General features: G+C 44.1%; 1 protein-coding gene across 6 annotated transcripts in view; it reads right to left on the minus strand.

The window, feature by feature from the left end:
• The window catches only part of PDE10A (phosphodiesterase 10A), a 605,978-nt gene that overhangs the window by 422,457 nt on the left and 164,976 nt on the right, over positions 1 to 18,545 (minus strand). The window contains exon 1 of one of the 6 annotated variants that reach the window (XM_045008719.1): positions 8,507 to 8,545. The exons of the other annotated variants lie outside the window; for them this stretch is intronic. The gene's annotated coding sequence lies outside the window, so the exon portion shown is untranslated. Of the gene's footprint in view, positions 1 to 8,506; positions 8,546 to 18,545 lie in introns of those variants that run through there. 6 annotated transcript variants of the gene reach the window in all.

An 18,545-nucleotide genomic window follows, 5' to 3' on the forward strand; every position in this document is an offset into this window, starting at 1 on the left:
TAGGCATTTGGTCCAGGGCCCTAGCCAGAGATGAAGGACGAGGTATCAAGGAGGATGCTGAGGTGATAGACTGGTATTTCTCTGGCTCTCTACTGTGCTTGCTAGCAGGCTTGTCTCAAGTTTCTCTGCCTGTTTGGGCCGTACCAGGGCCCCAGGGCGGTGTCAATAGGGGCCTTGGAGGTACCCATTTTGGGACATGAGTTGACCTACCTCTTTTTCTGGAGGCTTTGTCCAGAAGGAGAGCTCTTTTTTTTAAAAAGAGAAAGTGCTTCACCTCTGAAGGAGTCTCAGAAGCCACTGAGGTACTGGGAGGAGTGGGGAGATAAGAGCTGTGGGGTCTGAAGGAAAGCTCCATGAAGAGACGTTTCAACCTCACCTCCCTTTCCTTGCAAGACCTGCTCTTAAAATGTTGTGCAAACTTCACCATGTTTAAGAATCTCCAACACACCAGAGATAGCTAGAGTGCCCATTGCTCTGGGGGGGAAATGTTCTGCAAAACTGGCAGGCTTCAATGTCTGGCACTTTTGGCATGCCCCAGCTTATGGCCAGTGGGAAGGCCAAAGAATTAGTCCCCAAAAGCAGGAAAGATGGGGGCTGAGGAGGGTCTCTAAACACAATCTGTGCAGGGGTTGGGGGAAGGGCAAATAAAAACTAAATACTAGGAAAAAATACAAGTGAAGGAAAGTAAGAAAGAAATTAGTATAGCTACTAGAAGCAGAGGCCATGCAGTTGCTCCATCTAAAGTGGCAGATTTCTGAGAAAGAAGTAGAGTGGCAGCGGGCCAGCTCTTCCCTATAGGCCCTCTTTTTGGAGCATGAGGCTGCATCATGTGCAGGCATGGACCTGTGCACACTGCTACTTCAAATCTCCAATCAAGAGCGCGCAGGCCTGTGCACATCTTATGGTGGAGCACCCATAGGGACATATACTGGAAGGAGAATTCAGACTCCTTTGTATTCTGCTTCGGCATTTCTTTAGTAAACAGGATCAGCCCTTCAGACAATACTAGCTTGAGGGGTTTTGCTGCCTTATATAAAAGTAAAAATGCATGCTGTTCCCAGTCTACAGTCACTTATACCATCAGTGATCAGTGGAAAGTAGGGAATTAACTAAAGAGTCGAATAAATTGACCAGAATAGCATGCTGCGGGCTAGACAGTGTATTATGAGAGCATGGATTGAAGATGCTGAATCAATGGTCTCAGCAGGGATACGGAGAGAGAATTCTCACCCTTCATTAGAGGGCATGGTCATTTAGATGTGGTTACCCTATATTGATTTAAGGGTGTATAGAATATTTAGCACATTGTAATTATATTCCAAGATTTATTTGTTTTCATTGGAGTTTGGGTTTGTCATTTTTTATAGGCAGCCTGATCTTGGAGCCAATGAAGTTAATGGCAAAACTCATCTTCAAAGGGAGCACAACTTGGGCAAAAAATACATTTATTTCAAAAAAACTGAACACACATTCTGGGGAAAAATCTTACTGACTGTACCCACATAAATAACCCTATTGACTTTGGTGGGACAACTCCTGGAAATAAAGCTTATTACCTTGCATGCTGAAATGTGTTTGTTTCCAAGCACAGCATCAATTTTGTTGCATGTTTTTAGATATTATAAATACACACACACACAAACTCCCCAGTTCTTCCCACCTGGAAAACAGATTCAGAACTTCAGATGAGTAAAAGAGGCAACAGTCATAAGTAAATCCCAAGAGAGAAATGAAAGGACTTAATAGCAGGCTATTATTAAACTCTATTTGACATATTAAAAAAATCACAAGCATGCCTGTCAGAAAAGATTACCATGCTCAAATAAATTGCAAGGCAAAGCTGTCAGTCACGTCATGTGAACAGGTGAGGCAGAGACATGATGGAAAATAAAGAGTCACAATGTCAGTGAAAAGTCAGCTCTGTAACACTGAACAAGTTGATGTCCTGTTGCAGCCACCTGGTCCCCAGCTAATCCTGATCACCTGCCACCTTCATAGGTTGGCCTTCTCTACTTGTTGGCTTGGTGAAACTTAAGAGCAGTGTCCTGGTGAAGAGCCCCCTCTAAATAAAACCCATTCTGCTCAAAGCGCTGTGCTAGCTACTATCTACAGAGTCACTGTACTAACTTGTAACTAACTGCTTTGCAAACTGCTTTTGGGATTATTTTGGTGGTTTATAAGACCAAAGATTATTCCACATCATTGTAGCACCTATCTTACAGATACTGCCTTGAAAAATGGGACACTGGCAGAGACTTTCGTTTAAAAGTGAAGCTTTTTAAAATAAAAAGAAACCTTACTTCTGATGTTTGTCCCCTACACACACCTTGCAAAGGTGCAGCACAACATATCTAATGCAAATCAAACCCCACAACACACGCTACATTAAGGTTGCAAAGTTAAGCACTCAAGTCCAGAAATGGGAAAGTCAAGGGTGAACATGTAACCTCATCTCTGTCCTTTGCGCATCTTCATTATAATATGGCTAGGATCACATACTATTACCCAAATTATAAACACACAAAGCAACTTCTTCTACAGCCTCCAATACGCACGCATATCAAAGACAGAGTGGCATGGATTTAAAGACCATATCATAAGGCATATGTGGAAGAGGGCAGAGTTAATGTTGAATGTTCAGCTTCACTTTTTAAACTTAATATTTTCCCCCTTTTCATTTGCTGGGGGGAAACAAAGTTCCCAGCTTTATAACAAGGACATTCAGCCATCAACGTAGTTGGCAAACAGAGCACTTGAAGATTTAACAGGCACAAGTCAATAAAAGATTGACTAGTGTCTATTAGCACAGCAGGCTAAGTGTGCATTTCCATACCTATTGTATCTATATCTTTATAAGTATTCAACTTAAGAAATAATTAAAGGTAGAAAATACTCCCCCTGTATCCTGTCCAATCTTCTAGGACATTGGCACTCTCCCACTGTAAGTGGGAGATTTTGCCAATTTAAAATTATCCCAAGTCTTAATTTGTCTTAAGTAGCTTTAACCCACCTATCATGGGGGCTGGCCCTCTGAGGGGTCAGGCACCCAGCCTCCCTGTGACAGGCTCCCCGCTGTGGATAATTAATTGCATAAGTAAGCTGGGCGGTCATTAATTAGTTAAGGAACATCCAGGCATTCTAAGGGGTTATGAGGGCTCAGACAGGAGCCCAGAACACAGATGAGGAGCTCGCTCCCTAGGAGCTTCAGGAGAGCTGGAGAGAAAACTACTCTCCAGAAAACTACTACTCCAAGCTGTGTCTCCTTGGAGAGCAGAGGCTCCTAGAGAGAGGAACAGCTGCCAGAATACAAAGAGAGAAAGCTTTAGAGGAGACAGACTATGAAGCTCTCCAGGAAAAGGGGGCCTGAGAGAGTCCCCCCACTAACTCTGGGTGACTGCAGAGCTCCAGGCTGTGGAGAAGTCTGGAGACCTGCAGCAGAAGTCAGTTTATATATGTACCAGGTCTGGCAGTTGATTAAATAAGTCAGACCCCTGAAGTAGCACTGTTCACTGTACACAGTCACTGAACTTATTAAAAGCTCAGTAGGGGAAACTGAGGCAGAGATATAACTGCCATTCCCAGGGGCACTCCAGAGGTGAGTGCCAGCCACTACACTATCTGAAAGCCAAAGCTGGCTTGTTTAAGACAGACAACCTAGTGAAGTCAGCAAAAGTATTGACATAAAGAGGACAAGCGTGACTTGGCCTAAGATGGGTTCAAACCCCACATTTCACTTTAAGGCTTTAGAGTAATAGTTGAAACTGCAGAAAGTAAACAACAAATCGCCACAGTGAGGGAAGACTACAGGACTGCTGCAACTTAATCAGTCTCAGAAAGTGTGCACTTCTTCAGTTACACACCTGCATTAGGTGCATCTCCCAAGGAAAACGCCACCATTCTATTTAACATGCTCAGTAGTTTTTGAACACTCCTAAACATTTTCTTTCAAACCAAGCGAAAGCACTAGTCTAGAAAGCAGAGCAACTAGTGCATACTCAGATGTCCCAGCTGCATGCATGCTCCTGTAGGAAACCCTGCGGCAGACAGAAGCTGTAGGTACAGCATTGCAAGGGAAAGGCTGGGAAGGCCCCCACTGCCAGCAATGTGTAGTTACATCCCACCCATTTAAAAGGGACATGACAACTAACCTTTAGAATCCAGTCAAGTGGGACCCCTCCATAGCAGTGCAAGAGATGCCCCAAAAGACATGGCTTTCAGCTCTACAGCATACCCATATGCAGGCTGCAGACCCATCTGGTAAAGAACTCTTGGGTTTCCTTTACATTTGCGGTGATATAAATTCATTGCCATACCATCGTTTATCCTTGTTTATACTGTATAAGCCTCAGTATAGCTATTGTGACTTCTCAGACAACTAGCTCACTGCATTCTGCCATGGGCCTAACACTGTGTTGCTAGGATAGTCTGATTACTTTTTCCTCTGGTTCCTACTAAAGCAGCGACTCCTGAAACCCAAGTAAAATGGCCCACGTTATACAGGAGGTCAGAATAGATTATAATGGTACCTTTTGACCTTAGAAATAAAATAAATCAATCCATGTAAGTGCACTACTCTAGGTCAAGAGCTACAATATTTCACTGGCTGTACTCCCACTGCTGGACTATCCTCCAACTAACTACTGAATATAGGGTAGCAGCTGGAGCAACTGTCTGGCCACTCTATATTCTCCATTTGCCCTGCCCACTTTGCTTCCAGGCTGTGCTCTGTCATGCTTAGGGCAGGATGAGAGGATGCACAACCTAGGGCTTGGCTACACTTACGGTTTGCAGCGCTGGTAGTTTGCAGCGCTGGTCATCCAGCTGTGTAGGAGCAGCGCTGGTGTGTGGCCACACTCACAGCTACCAGCGCTGGTGTGTGGCCACATTTGCAGCATTTCCAGCGCTGTTGGGAGTGATGCATTATGGGCAGCTATCCCAGCGTTCAAGTGGCCGCAACGTGCTTTTCAAAAGAGGGGGGTGGAGTGGGGTCTAGTGTGACAGGGAGCGGGGGGAGAGAGAGAGTGGATTTTTGGAGCCAACACTGTGTGTTAGCTTCCTGCCTTGAAAAATCAGAACATTTTTCCGACCCCTTAGTCTTAACTCTTAATTGCAAACAGCCTGCAGGCAACACGACTCCCCACTGTTTCCCTGCCTGCCTCTCATTTGATTGTTTACAGCCAGGTACAGATGATCACAGCAAACAGGAGCTTTGTTTGTTTTTTAGATAGCAGCAGCGGCAACGGAGGAGCTCCACAGAGCTCGTTCACAACAGGGAGGAGGATCTCATTTGATTGTTCACAGATTGATCACAGCAAACAGGAGCTGATAAGCAGCTCCGGTAGAAACGGGAGCTCCGGAGGTTCACAACAAAACAAAGAGAGGCTGCATAACAAAACAAAGGGAGTAATTTAGTTAAAAGCATTCTGGGATATCTCCTTATTCCCTGGAGGCCAATAAAAGCGCTGGTGTGTGTCCACACTTGATGAGCAGCGCTGGATCACCAGCGCTGCAATCGCTACACCCCAACCCGGCCAGGTGTACAGCCAGCGCTGCAGCCAGGGAGTTGCAGCGCTGGATGTGCCTTGCAGGTGTGGACGGTTACTAATTGCAGCGCTGGAAAGCCTCTACCAGCGCTGCAACTTGCAAGTGTAGCCAAGCCCCTAGTTAATTATTTCAAAAGGAAAAAAAACACAATAAAAACAAACATTAAAATGGATTAGGTTAATCTTAATTCAAAACCAAATTAAAATTAGGTTACTGATGCATACTCCCAACTGTAAGGATAAAAAACATTACAGGGTGGTTTTAAGTATCCCAAAACCCAAACGTAAGGTTACACTTAAAAGAAATCCAAACATGTTAAGGCCAGAAATGCATAGTTGAGCACCCAAACCACCTTAAATCTGCCTTATAGGGACACCAGGCAATAAATCATATGATTAATTTATTCTGGGACCACAAAAACTAAAGTCTTACTCACTTTCACAGACCCCTTCATTTCTCCCACTTCACAGCATCACTACAGGGTAGAATTAATGTGGAATTTCCATGGTCTTTCAAAATAGTTTAATACACAAGAAACCCAAAGAGAATGCTGTGATGCCTTCAAATCATTAGAAATATCTAGTATCAACCTTAAAACACTTTTAAAATATTTTAACTTTTGAGAGCAGAATCACAGATACACCAGATGGCTACAGTGCACTGAACAGTTAAGCTGTGGTTAGAGCTGCTTTCATAGATGTTAAGGCTAGAAAGGACTATGTGATAATTTAGTCCAACCTAGTACATAACACAGGCCATAGGATTTCCTTGAATTAATTCCTGCTTCAGATCCACTACCTGTGGTTTAGCTAGACTATATCTTTTAGAAACTAATCCATTCTTGATTTTAAAGTTTCCAGTGATGGAGAATCCACAAATACCCATCCAAAACTTGCAGATGCCACTCAATCTAAAGTCCCTCGTGATAACATAGCTTTCATTCATATTATAGATAGGTGCTTCAGGAGACAGTCATCCTGTTCCCTAGTGTGACTTTGTGGTCTGTAGCACACCAACTAGTGCCCCATCTTGTGCACTTTATCGTTAGATCACTGATCCATAAGCATTCAAGAACATTCTCTTCTGAGTTATCTGTGCCTTGGAAACATGTCATGCCTTTTCTGACTGAGTGCCACTCCCCTTTTGCCCATTCAATCCTTCCTAAATAGGTTATAACCATTTATTTTAACGTTCCAATCATGTGACTCCTCTCACTAGAGTTCAGTATTTAGATGGGGCTACTATAAGGTGGGTGCATAACTGGCTGGATAACCATTTTCAGAGAGTAGTTATTAATGGTTCCCAATCCTGCTGGAAAGGTATAACAAGTGGGGTTCTGCAGGGGTCTGTTCAATATCTTCATCAATGACTTGGTATAGAAAGTACGCTTATTAAGTTTGCAGATGATACCAAACTGAGAGGGATTGCAACTGCTTTGGAGGACAGGGTCATAATTCAAAATGATCTGGACAAATTGGAGAAATGGTCTGAGGTAAACAGGATGAAGTTTAACAAAGACAAATGCAAAGTGCTCCACTTAGGAAAGAAAAATCAGTTTCACACATACAAAATGAGAAGAGACTGTCTAGGAAGGAGTACGGCAGAAAGATCTATGGGTTATAGTGGACCACAAGCTAAATATGAGTCAGTGTGATGTTGCAAAACAAAAAAAAAACCAAAACGTGATTCTGGGATGCATTAACAGGTGTGTTGTGAGCAACACTCTACTCTGCGCTGGTTAGGCCTCAACTGGAGTATTGTGTCCAGTTCTGGGCACCGCATTTCAAGAAAGATGTGGAGAAATTGGAGAGGGTCCAGAGAAGAGCAACAAGAATGATTAAAGATCTTGAGAACATGACCTATGAAGGAAGGCTGAAAGAATTGGGTTTGTTTAGTTTGGAAAAGAGAAGACAGAGGGGACATGAGAGCAGTTTTCAGGTATCTACAAGGATGTCTCATAAGAACAGGGCCACCCAGAGGATTCCGGGGGCCTGGGGTCTTCGGCGGTGGGGGGCCCCCTGCTTCGGCAGTAATTCGGTGGTGGAGGGTCCTTCTGCTCCGGGACCCACCGCCAAAGGGCCCCGAAGACCCGCGGTGGGGGCCCCCCGCCGCCGAATTACCGCTGAAGCAGGACCCGCCGCCAAAGTGCAGCCCGGTCTTCAGCAGTAATTCGGCAGCGGGGGGGTCCCTGCCGCGGGTTTTTGGGGCCCTTCAGCAGCGGGTCCCGGAAGGACCCCCTGCCGCCAAATTACCGCTGAAGACCGGGCTGCACTTCGGTGGCGGGTCCCGCTTCGGCAGTAATTCGGTGGCGGGGGGTCCTTCCACCCCAGAGCGGAAGAAGCTTCGGGGACCCAGGCCCTGAGAGTGTTTTCCGGGGCCTCCAGAGCGAGTGAAGGACCCCACTCCAGGGCCCCCGAAAAACTCTCCTGGGGGTCCCTGTGGGGCCCAGGGCAAATTGCCCTACTTGCCGCCCCCCATCCCTGGGCCACCCTGCATAAGGAAGGAAGGAGAAAACTTGTTCACCTTAGCCTCGAAGGATAGAACAAGAAGCAACGGGCTTAAACTGCAGCAAGGGAGGTTTAGGTTGGACATTAGGAAAAAGTTCTTAACTGTCAAGGTGATTAAACACTGGAATAAATTGCCTAGGGAGATTCCACAACCTCCATCTCTGGAGATATTTAAGAGTAGGTTAGATAAGTGTCTATCAGGGATGGTCTAGAGCAGGGGTCTCAAACATGCGGCCCTCGGAGCTCTTCCCTGCGGCCCGCGGAGCTCCCCCAGTTACTTCCTGTCGCCCCCAAACTCCCCTCACCCCCGCCCCCCTCCCCGAGTTATTTTCTGTGCCTAAGCTCCCCGCGCGCTGCTCCCCAATGTTTGGGGCTGGGTCTCTCCCCTGGCCCCACCTGCCGCCCCCACGCGCCTCCCCCCAGTGTCTCCCGGCCCCCACTTGCTGCCCCCTCACCGCCCGGGAGCTCACGCTGACTCCACTCCTCTGCTATGCCAGCTTCCGGCATCACCTGCTGCCGCAGGGTCCTAGCGCCCCCCTGCACTAGGGCCAGGGCAGGCTGCCCTTCCCCTGAGACTCTCCAATGCCCCGAGCCTCTCCAATGCCTCAAACCCCTCACCCTCAGCCCCACAGCCCTCACCCCTGCACTCCCTCCTATCCCCAAACTCCGTCCCAAAGCCTTCACCCCCACCCCCTGCTGCAGCCTGGAGCCTGCACCGAGCACAGACCCTGTACTCCAGACCCCCTCCCCCACCCAAACTCCCTCCCAGAGCCTTAGGCAGTAAATCTAAGTGCGTGTTTTGTCCTTTGAGTGAGGTGCATTACTGAGTGTATATATTTATTACAACTGCTTGGAAATGACTTCGTCAAAAAAAACACTCATGGAAGAAAAGAGAGTTTTCCAAGACAAATGGGAGAATTTATATTTTTTCACAGAGGTAAAAGATAAAATTCAATGCCTTATTTGTCAGCAAATGATTGCTGTTCCCAAGGAGTATAACGTGCGTCGGCACTATGACACGATGCACGGTGAAAAATATGATGCATTCACCGGAAAAATCCGAGAGGAAAAAGTTCAGCAACTTAAAGCAGCATTTGCCAAGCAAAGAAATTTATTTTCAGGGATTAACAAGTCTAGCGAAGATTCAGTAAGAGCAAGTTTTGTGATAAGCGAAATGATAGCTAAATCATCGCGACCTTTTACAGAAGGCTTATTCATAAAAGAATGTCTTATGAAGGCCAGTGAAATTTTATGTCCTGATAGGAAGAAAGTTTTTGAAGGCATAAGCTTGTCTGCAAATACAGTTGCCTGCAGGATAACGGATTTAGCTGATAATGTGCAAAAACAATTGATTCAAATGGCAAAAGACTTTGAAGTATTTTCAATTGCTCTTGATGAGAGTACAGATGTATCAGATACCGCACAGTGTGCAGTGTTCATTAGAGGTGTGGACTGCAATTTGAATATAACTGAAGAATTGCTAGACTTAATGCCACTGAAGGGTACCACAACGGGACGTGACATATTTCAAGGATTGGAAGAGTGCATTGAAAAAGCTGCGCTGCCATGGAACAAACTCGTATCTTTGGCTACGGACGGTGCGCCATCAATATGCTCTGAAAACATTGGTGTGGTTGGATTATTGAAGACCAAACTGAACAGCCTCAATATACCAGGAATTAGCTTCACCAGTATACATTGTATTTTGCACCAAGAAGCCCTGTGTAGTAAAAGTCTACAGATGAAAGAAGTTATGGATGTAGTTGTTAAAACTGTTAATTTTATACGTGCACGAGGGCTGAATCACAGACAGTTCACTTCTTTTCTAGCAAGTATGGACAGTGAATATGGGGAACTTCTGTATCACACTCAAGTTAGATGGCTGAGTCGTGGAAATCTTTTGAAGCGTTTTTTTGCACTTGAGGAGATTGATTCCTTCATGAAAATGAAAAACAAGGAGGTTCCACAGCTTGCTGATTCCACTTTTATCTGCAACCTTGCTTTTCTAACAGATGTAACTGATCACCTGAATGCACTGAACTTGAAACTTCAGGGTAGAAAACAGGTGATAACACAGATGTATGACAGTATTAAGTCATTCAAAGTCAAGCTTACTTTATGGGGGAAACAGCTGACTGCTGGCAATTTGGTCCATTTCTCAACTCTGAATTCCTTAGGAAAAGTTGAACCCAAATCCTTGAAAGAATATGCAGAGATCATTTCTAACTTACACAAACAGTTTGATGTGCGGTTTAAAGATTTCAAGGCACTTGAACCACATTTTCAACTTTTTTCCACACCATTTGCTGTTGAAATTGACAATGTTGCAGAGGAAATGCAGATGGAGTTAGTGGAGCTTCAGTGTGACACGATTTTGAAGCAGAAGTATACAGATTTGGAATTCCAGAATTCTACAGGTTTCTTTCACAAGAAAGATTTCCCATGTTATTCTCTGCTTCTGCAAGGATAATGGCAATGTTTGGAAGTACATATATATGTGAACAGTTTTTCTCTTCCATGAAGATTAACAAATCTGTGTTAAGGTCAAGGCTCACTGATGAACATTTGCAAGCAACACTGAGATTGGTTTCGTCTCAGGATATCAAACCTAATATTGATGCTCTGGTTGATGCAAAACGCTGCCAGCTAAGTGGCCAAAAATGAAATGACTGTCAAAATTAGCACTGACGTTTCATATTACAGTTAAAGAAGTTAATAAAAAAGTTAATAAATTGACTTTTAATAGCATACTATATTTTAATACTATACTACTCTTCATTTTTTTTTTCTGCCTACCTCCAGGCGCTTCCCGCCGCCAAGCAGCTGTTGGTGGCGCGTAGCACTTTCCAGGAGGGAGGGGGGAGGAGCGGGGAGCCGCGCGCTTAGGGGAGGAGGTGGAGAAGAGACAGGGCAGGGGCGGGGCCTCATGGAAGGGGTGGATTGGGGGTGGGGCCAGGGGCAGCAAGGGGGCGTGTCAGTGATGCGGCCCTCGGGCCAATGCACTAGTCCTCATGCGGCCCTCGGGGTCATTTGAGTTTGAGACCCCTGGTCTAGACAGTATTTGGTCCTGCCATGAGGGCAGGGGACTGGACTCGATGACCTCTCGAGGTCCCTTCCAGTCCTAGAATCTATGAGATAGAACAATGACTTGTTGCAGATCACTCTCTGATGCAAGAAATAGACTAAAGGCTAGATTGTTGCTAACACTAATGCAGCCATGCAGGGGAATGAGCTCCACACCTCTTTGCATAGATGAAAAAGGACTACTCAGATCTTGGGACCAGGCCATGGGTACAGCACATGCACTATAAGGCCAATGCTCCCAACTATGAGCAAGTAAGCAGGAAGAGGATGGGGAGAGAAAGTGTGAGGAGCCTTTATTCTGCCCCCCACATGCCAACCAGCACATCTGGCAGGGCAGACATAGCAGAGGGAACAGGGGAATATGATGCACTCTTTCAAGGGCTAAAGTAAATTATTCACCCCTCCTCCGAGTCACAGATCATTCTAGGCAATGCAGCTTGTGAACCACCCCTTTTGGGGCTGTGCCTATAGGCAAAATCTAACCGGTAGCAAGTTGATGTAAGATCCTGCAAGATTACTCCATCTGCAGGCAACGTACTGACAAAAAGAATCCCAAAGGAAAGTTAAAGTTTCCGATGTAGAACAACAACAAATCTGCAAAAACTTTCAAAGCCCTAACTCCCACAAGGGGTGGAGGGCGGTGATGAGAGACAAAGAAAGCAAAGCTTGAGTGGTTGGCAATATCAAAAATACCATGCTGGAAATGGAATTAAAGTTTGCATTTTGTCATTTATATTGCTCCAAAAACCTTCCAGAATATCTTCCATGAACCTGAAAAACAGTTTCTGTTCTCTCTCCTCCCTTACATCCCCCGCTTCAAAACCCACTCCTTTCCACAACCTCACCAGCAATGACTCACATCAGCCTAATAAGAAAATTTTAAAATCCCTGAAGTAAAAAAAACTAGCACATCACAGGCCTCGCTTATACAAGCAACCTCATGACCCTACTGTGTGCAAACCTCTCCTCTTTAGGTCTCCTCCCCATGAGCCATATTATATTACATCTAACCTAGACCGAATGCTTCTCAGGGCTGGCACTAAGTGCCACAAATATCTTTGGAGCTATACAGAACTAATATCAAAACTTAGTTTGTTCTCCAGGTTGGCAGATTGCCAGTTCAAGAGTCTGAAGCTCTCTGCAAAGTAAAGGTACAATACAGGCAATGGCAATACAGGCTGCCCTGCCAGTGTGCCTCAATCCTGACTCAGAAGGATCAATTCCATGGGGGTGAATTACTTTGCTTATCCAATCCTTGGTCCCTCTAATGAGACTGCCAATGAGAGCCTGCTGGGTTCATGCTTTTGTGATATTGACCATAGTCCAGTTTCTGGTGCACTAAAGTCACCACAATGATTCCAGAGCAATTTGATATTAATGGTTTTCAGTAGATGCTAACCTAGGATGGAGCTAGTCTATAGGGGAAAGAATCCTGACTCCTTACCTTATTAAGAAGCCCCGGTGCCAGCCAGTGCCCCATAGTACTTGAAGAGCAGATATGGAAATATTTCAATTATGATGTAACTTCATTCTGATTGTAAAATAATCTTCGACACTGACAATCTGTACTATAATTTATTTGTGAAACACTATTGTAATCTACTGTAATTCCTCTACACACTATGGCCCTATTCCCCCAGCTGCAGTCAAGGAGCACACAGGACAATTCAGGAGGGGCATGTGCACACAAAGATGGTTCAGGCATCTCTAGCTTACAACAGTGTACTTGCCTCTCAATCCTGAGTCAGGCAGTGCACTGGCATAAGCTAGAGATGTCTGAAGGCTGCTCTAAATTAGATCAGCTGCTAACAGCTCCAGGGGGCTTAAAGGGCTGCTAGGGATTGCTGGGGGTAAAGGGAGTTCCAGCCACAGGCAGGAAGTGGCATAGTAGCCATTATACTAACTCTACAACACTGGAGTACCCCCAGAGGTTGAGTAAATCTCTAATGCAGTCCCAATGCAGCCAAGGATCAAAGTTGACAGCTCTTCTGTTGCAAGAGGTGTTCTTAGGTGATTATTATAAAATACTGCCTTAAAAAAATTTCAGTGTACATATAAATATTGTGATAATTCTATTTATAGTTGAATTTGTCTTTACATATTTCTAGCATACAATGTGAAGCAATTTTCCCACAAATATTTAATCACATTAATCAAAAACAAGGTCAGTGGAGGAAACAAGATTAGACATTTCAGAGACCTGATCTTTGCCATAACAAAAAGGTACTTCAAAAAAAAAAATCAACATTGTTAAGCCGAATAGTGGTTAGACTTAAGCAACCTCTCCAAAGTAATTGTCCCCAAAAGTTCTCCTTCCTACTCTAGTATTGGCCATTGCAATCAGAATTGCATAACAGTAGTAACCAACACTTCCTTAGCAACTGGCTTAACATTATGCCCTCATCATCCATTATTATGGCAACCGGCTGATTTTTTTCCTATTTATCAACTTTATAAAAAGTCATCAGAAGAAAAAAAACAAAACAAAAAAATGTTTTTCTTGGACTTTTCCCAGGCACAAAATACCCATGAAGCTACCAGAAACACAATTTGTGCTGCTAGACTAGTAAAAACAAAGTTTCCATTAAAAAAAATTGCCTTTACTATACAGAACAGATAAGAGGAGTAGAAGGGTAGAGTTATTACAACTCTTTGTTACGGATAGAAAGGGTTCAATTCTGCACCTATATGCATCAGGCAGGCATCCCTTAAAATGACAGGTGTTAGCATCAGGTGAAAGAGGATGGCAGATTGAGGGTTGGTCTATACCCAAAACTTAGGGCTGTGAAAAATTTTACTCTCTGTGCAATGTAGTTCGGTTGACCTAACCCTGGTGTGGACACTGCTAGGTTGATGGAAGAATTCTTCTGTCAAAATAGCTATAGCATTGCCAACTTTCCAATTTCTCCAAACTGGACACTACACACAGCTATGGTCAAAATTTTTGATGCTGAAGAGGACTGTCTCTCTCCTGCTCCTTCCAGTAGCAGTTCTGAGGCAAAGGGAGCAATGAGGGCAGGAAGTGTGGGAGGAGCTTCCTGAAGCTGGGGGAGGTTCCCAGAGGTGGTATCCCTCTCCCCTGCCTGTCTGGGACTAGCAGCTGGGGCACCACCAGCTCTGACCCTCCCCATCTCTGGGGCCAGCACTCGGCGATTAAAGGGGCCTGAGGCTGGCATGACAACGGGATTGCAATAACTGGACTTTTGGTGTCTGGTCAACACTTCTGACTGGAGACTGTACAGGTCCCCTTAAATCTGGACTTGCCAGTCAAAAGCCAGACACGTGGCAACCCTACATAGCTACCACCTCTCAAAGGGATGGATTTACTCCAGTGACTGCCATCACTGTAGCAAGTCTCTACACAACAGCTGTGCCACTGCCGTGCTTGGAAAGTAGACTACCTTCAGGAAATCTTGGGTCTGCCATAGGGTGACTTTGGGAGCTGGGACAAATCCCTTGGGGGAGCTAGATGCCTCACTATCACTTGTGCCTTTGCAATCTCCTCCTTGCGTCTCTCTGTACATCAGTTCCCCCATGTGGAAAAGAAGGATGATTATACTGCCCTTCTTCCACACAGCCTTGTCTACTGAAATTGTAAGTGCATCAGGGCAGGCTGTCTCTCTTACTATATGTACAATGCCTAGCACACCAGGACCCCAGTCTCAACCTGGATGGCTCAGTGCTACTAGAATACAAAGTTAAGTAACATCACTGGTTGAGAAACCAATTAAAATGTTGTAGGAAGTATTTGCAAATTTTATTGATTATTCAAAATTAGAAGAATAAGCTTAATCAAGCTCTGTAGTTGGTTGAGAAATGAACTACATCAAAAAAGATTTCATACACACCCCAAATTGAATTTACCAAATGTTTCAAATACTCACAATTCAGAAAGTTTTGATCACTTCATAAAATAATATTTTACCAGAAAATAAGTTTATCAAACTTATTTCCAGGACCTATCTTTTATGTTCTTTAAAAATAGTCTATTTAATCTTCGCATACTGAGAGAAATAAAAAAGGGCACTAAGGGAGGCATCCTGAAGCGTGCGAAGCATTTCTGCCAGGCACTGAGGACCCACTTCTGACAGTGAGGAATTGTGGGTGCTCAGCAGCACACAGAAATGCTCAGGGCCCTGCAGCATTAACCCCCAAATGTGCTACCTTCTTAAAAGGAATTGCTTCACATTGCTGCAATATTCTATTTCACAGCAGAGAATTTCATCAGTTCTTGTATTTATACTATATGGTGCATTTGTAAAATACCAGAGGAGGGTAGCAAATGAAACCTTGGGCATTTATTTACCCTAGCACATGATCATGGAGGGTTCTTCCGTTTAACTTCTCCCCACAAATTGAATGTACTGCATGGGAAAGGTGCCTGATTTGGAGGCTGTTGACTCACGATTCCATTATGGTCTATGTGTTAGAGATAAACTCAGACCCAAACTGAAGATCTAACTACCCCAAAGTAACCCTGACCCAGCCTTCCATTTAGGGTCCATATTAGAGAGCTGGCCTGAAAGGAAGATATTTGGATCCAAAGTTCTAGGGGATTGCATCTGGTATCCTAGTTTGGGACCATCTCTACTAAATATCTCACACCCACAGAGATTAGTAACATCGTGGGAAACATGACAAAATTTGAGTGGTTTACAATGTCAGAGAATGGTAGACAACATAATGGCGGATTTCTGTTCAGAGCTTTGTCTCAACAATTGGGTGGCATAGCCTCAGATAGTTACCAGGTTCATTGCACAGCTAAAAAGAAACAGTGCGATATTTTAAACCCAGGACATTAGATGAGGTATAGTGTAACTAAAATATTTTTAAAATAAAAAGGTGCAGAGTATTTCATTTGCTCTATATGAGCTACCCCTGGGTAGTTCGTGTAATTTGTTGCTCCATCTTGAGCAGTCAGAAGATTTGGAAATTATTTAAAATAACTGCTAGTTTTATACTATTAGATATGGGTGAGCCAACTAATACATTTCCCAAACAGCATGAGTATTAGCCTTATTCAACAAACCACCTATTCCCAAATATGGATTGGAAAATACTCAACTGCCAGATACTTGAAAGTACAAGCACCAAAACAGAATTAGATGTTTGAAACAGCTTTCTAAATCTCAAGAAAGCATTTCCTCCAATTAGCGACTGGATTGAGTTTCAGTCATCTATTCTGCAGTATCCTTCACTTGTTTGGGTGTGGACTGGAAGTACAGTTGCTCTCAGTTCCTGAAAACTCAATGTTGTGAAATCTCCACACCTACAAGCAATGCAAAATTAGGAAAGGAAAACAAAAAGACTTATCCTACCTGCCTGCTATTGTGCTGCTGCTGCTGGTGATAAACTCTTGCTGCCAAATCCAGTGTTACTCATCTTAACTTTTCCACTTCCTACTTGTGCGCCCTCCTTTGCAGGAGCTGTTTATTTCAGGGTTCTGTGCGGATGTCGGTCACTGTAGTTCCTGAGCCCTTCCATATCTTAGTTATGCTCCCGACCTCTAGTTTGAGAACCCCTGAGCTAGCACAAGTACAAATAGCAGTTGTATGGATAGTGACAGCAGAGGAATACGCAGAGCACATAACCTACCTGAAACTGGTGGATTCTATTTGGCACAGGTCAGCCCTGCCTCTGCTGCTACTACAAGTGTTACTGCAATTAAATAGGAGTACTTGTGGCACCTTAAAGACTAACAAATTTATTTTAGCATGAGCTTTCGTGAGCTAAAGCTCACTTCTTCGGATGCATAGAATGGAACACACAGACAGGAGATATTTATACATACAGAGAACATGAAAAGGTGGAAGTATGCATACCAACAGGCAGAGTCTAATCAATTGAGATGAGCTATCGTTAGCAGGAGGAAAAAAAACTTTTTGAAGTGATAATTAAGATGGCCCATAGAAGGTGTGAGGAGAACTTAACATAGGGAAATAGATTCAATTGGTGTAATGACCCAACCATTCCCAGTCTTTGTTTAGACCACAGTTAATAGTATCTAGTTTGCATATTAATTCAAGTTCAGCAGTTTCTCTTTGGAGTCTGTTTTTTTGTTGCAAAATTGCCACCTTCAAGTCTGTCACTGAGTGGTTAGAGAGGTTGAAGTGTTCTCCCACTGGTTTTTGAATGTTATGATTCCTGATGTCAGATTTGTGTCCATTTATTCTTTTGCGTAGAGACTGTCCGGTTTGGCCAATGTACATGGCAGAGAGGCATTGATGGCACATGATGGCATATATCACGTTGGTAGATGTGCAGGTGTACGAGCCCCTGATGGTGTGTCTGATGTGATTAGGTCCTGTGATGGTGTCACTTGAATGGATATGTGGACAGAGCTGGCATCGGGCTTTATTGCAAGGATAGGTTCCTGGGTTAGTGTTTATGTTGTATGGTGTGCGGTTGCTGGTGAGTATTTGCTTCAGGTTGGGAGGCTGTCTATAAGCGAGGACTGGCCTGTCTCCCAAGATCTGTGAAAGTGAGGGATCATCTTTAAGGATAGGTTGTAAATCTTTGATGATGCGCTGGAGAGGTTTTAGTTGGGGGCTGTAAGTGATGGCTAGTGGTGTTCTGTTATTTTCTTTTTTAGGCCTGTCCTGTAGTAGGTGGCTTCTGGGTACTCTTCTGGCTCTGTCAATCTGTTTTTTCACTTCAGCAGGTGGGTATTGTAGGTTTAAGAATGCTTGATAGAGATCTTGTAGGTGTTTATCTCTGTCTGAGGGATTGGAGCAAATACGGTTGTATCTTAGAGCTTGGCTGTAGACAATGGATCGTGTGGTGTGTCCGGGATGGAAGCTGGAGGCATGTAAGTAAGTATAGCGGTCAGTGGGTTTCCGGTATAGGGTGGTATTTATGTGACCATCGTTTATTAGCACTGTAGTGTCTAGGAAATGGACCGCTTGTGTGGATTGGTCTAGGCTGAGGTTGATGGTGGGATGGAAATCATTAAAAATCTCGGTGGAATTCCTCGAGGGCTCCTGTCTGTGTGTTCCATTCTATGCATCCGAAGAAGTGAGCTTTAGCTCATGAAAGCTCATGCTAAAATAAATTTGTTAGTCTTTAAGGTGCCACAAGTACTCCTGTTTTTTTTGCGGATACAGACTAACACGGCTGCTACTCTGAAACCTGCCATTAAATAGTTATTTACACACACTACCTCAGTGAGAGCTAGCACATGTTTGTGTACACAAGCCAGGGAATTACACCCCTAGCTCATAGTGTGTAGACCAGGGGTCAGCAACCTTTCAGAAGTGGTGTGCCGAGTCTTCATTTATTCACTCATTTAAGGTTTCATGTGCCAGTAATACATTTTAATGTTTTTAGAAGGTCTCTTTCTATAAGTCTATAATATATAACTAAACTACTGTTGTATGTAAAGTAAATAAGGTTTTTAAAATGTTTAAGAAG

This window comes from Mauremys mutica, chromosome 3 (genome assembly GCF_020497125.1).
Source record: "Mauremys mutica isolate MM-2020 ecotype Southern chromosome 3, ASM2049712v1, whole genome shotgun sequence".
Taxonomy (NCBI): Eukaryota; Metazoa; Chordata; order Testudines; family Geoemydidae; genus Mauremys; species Mauremys mutica.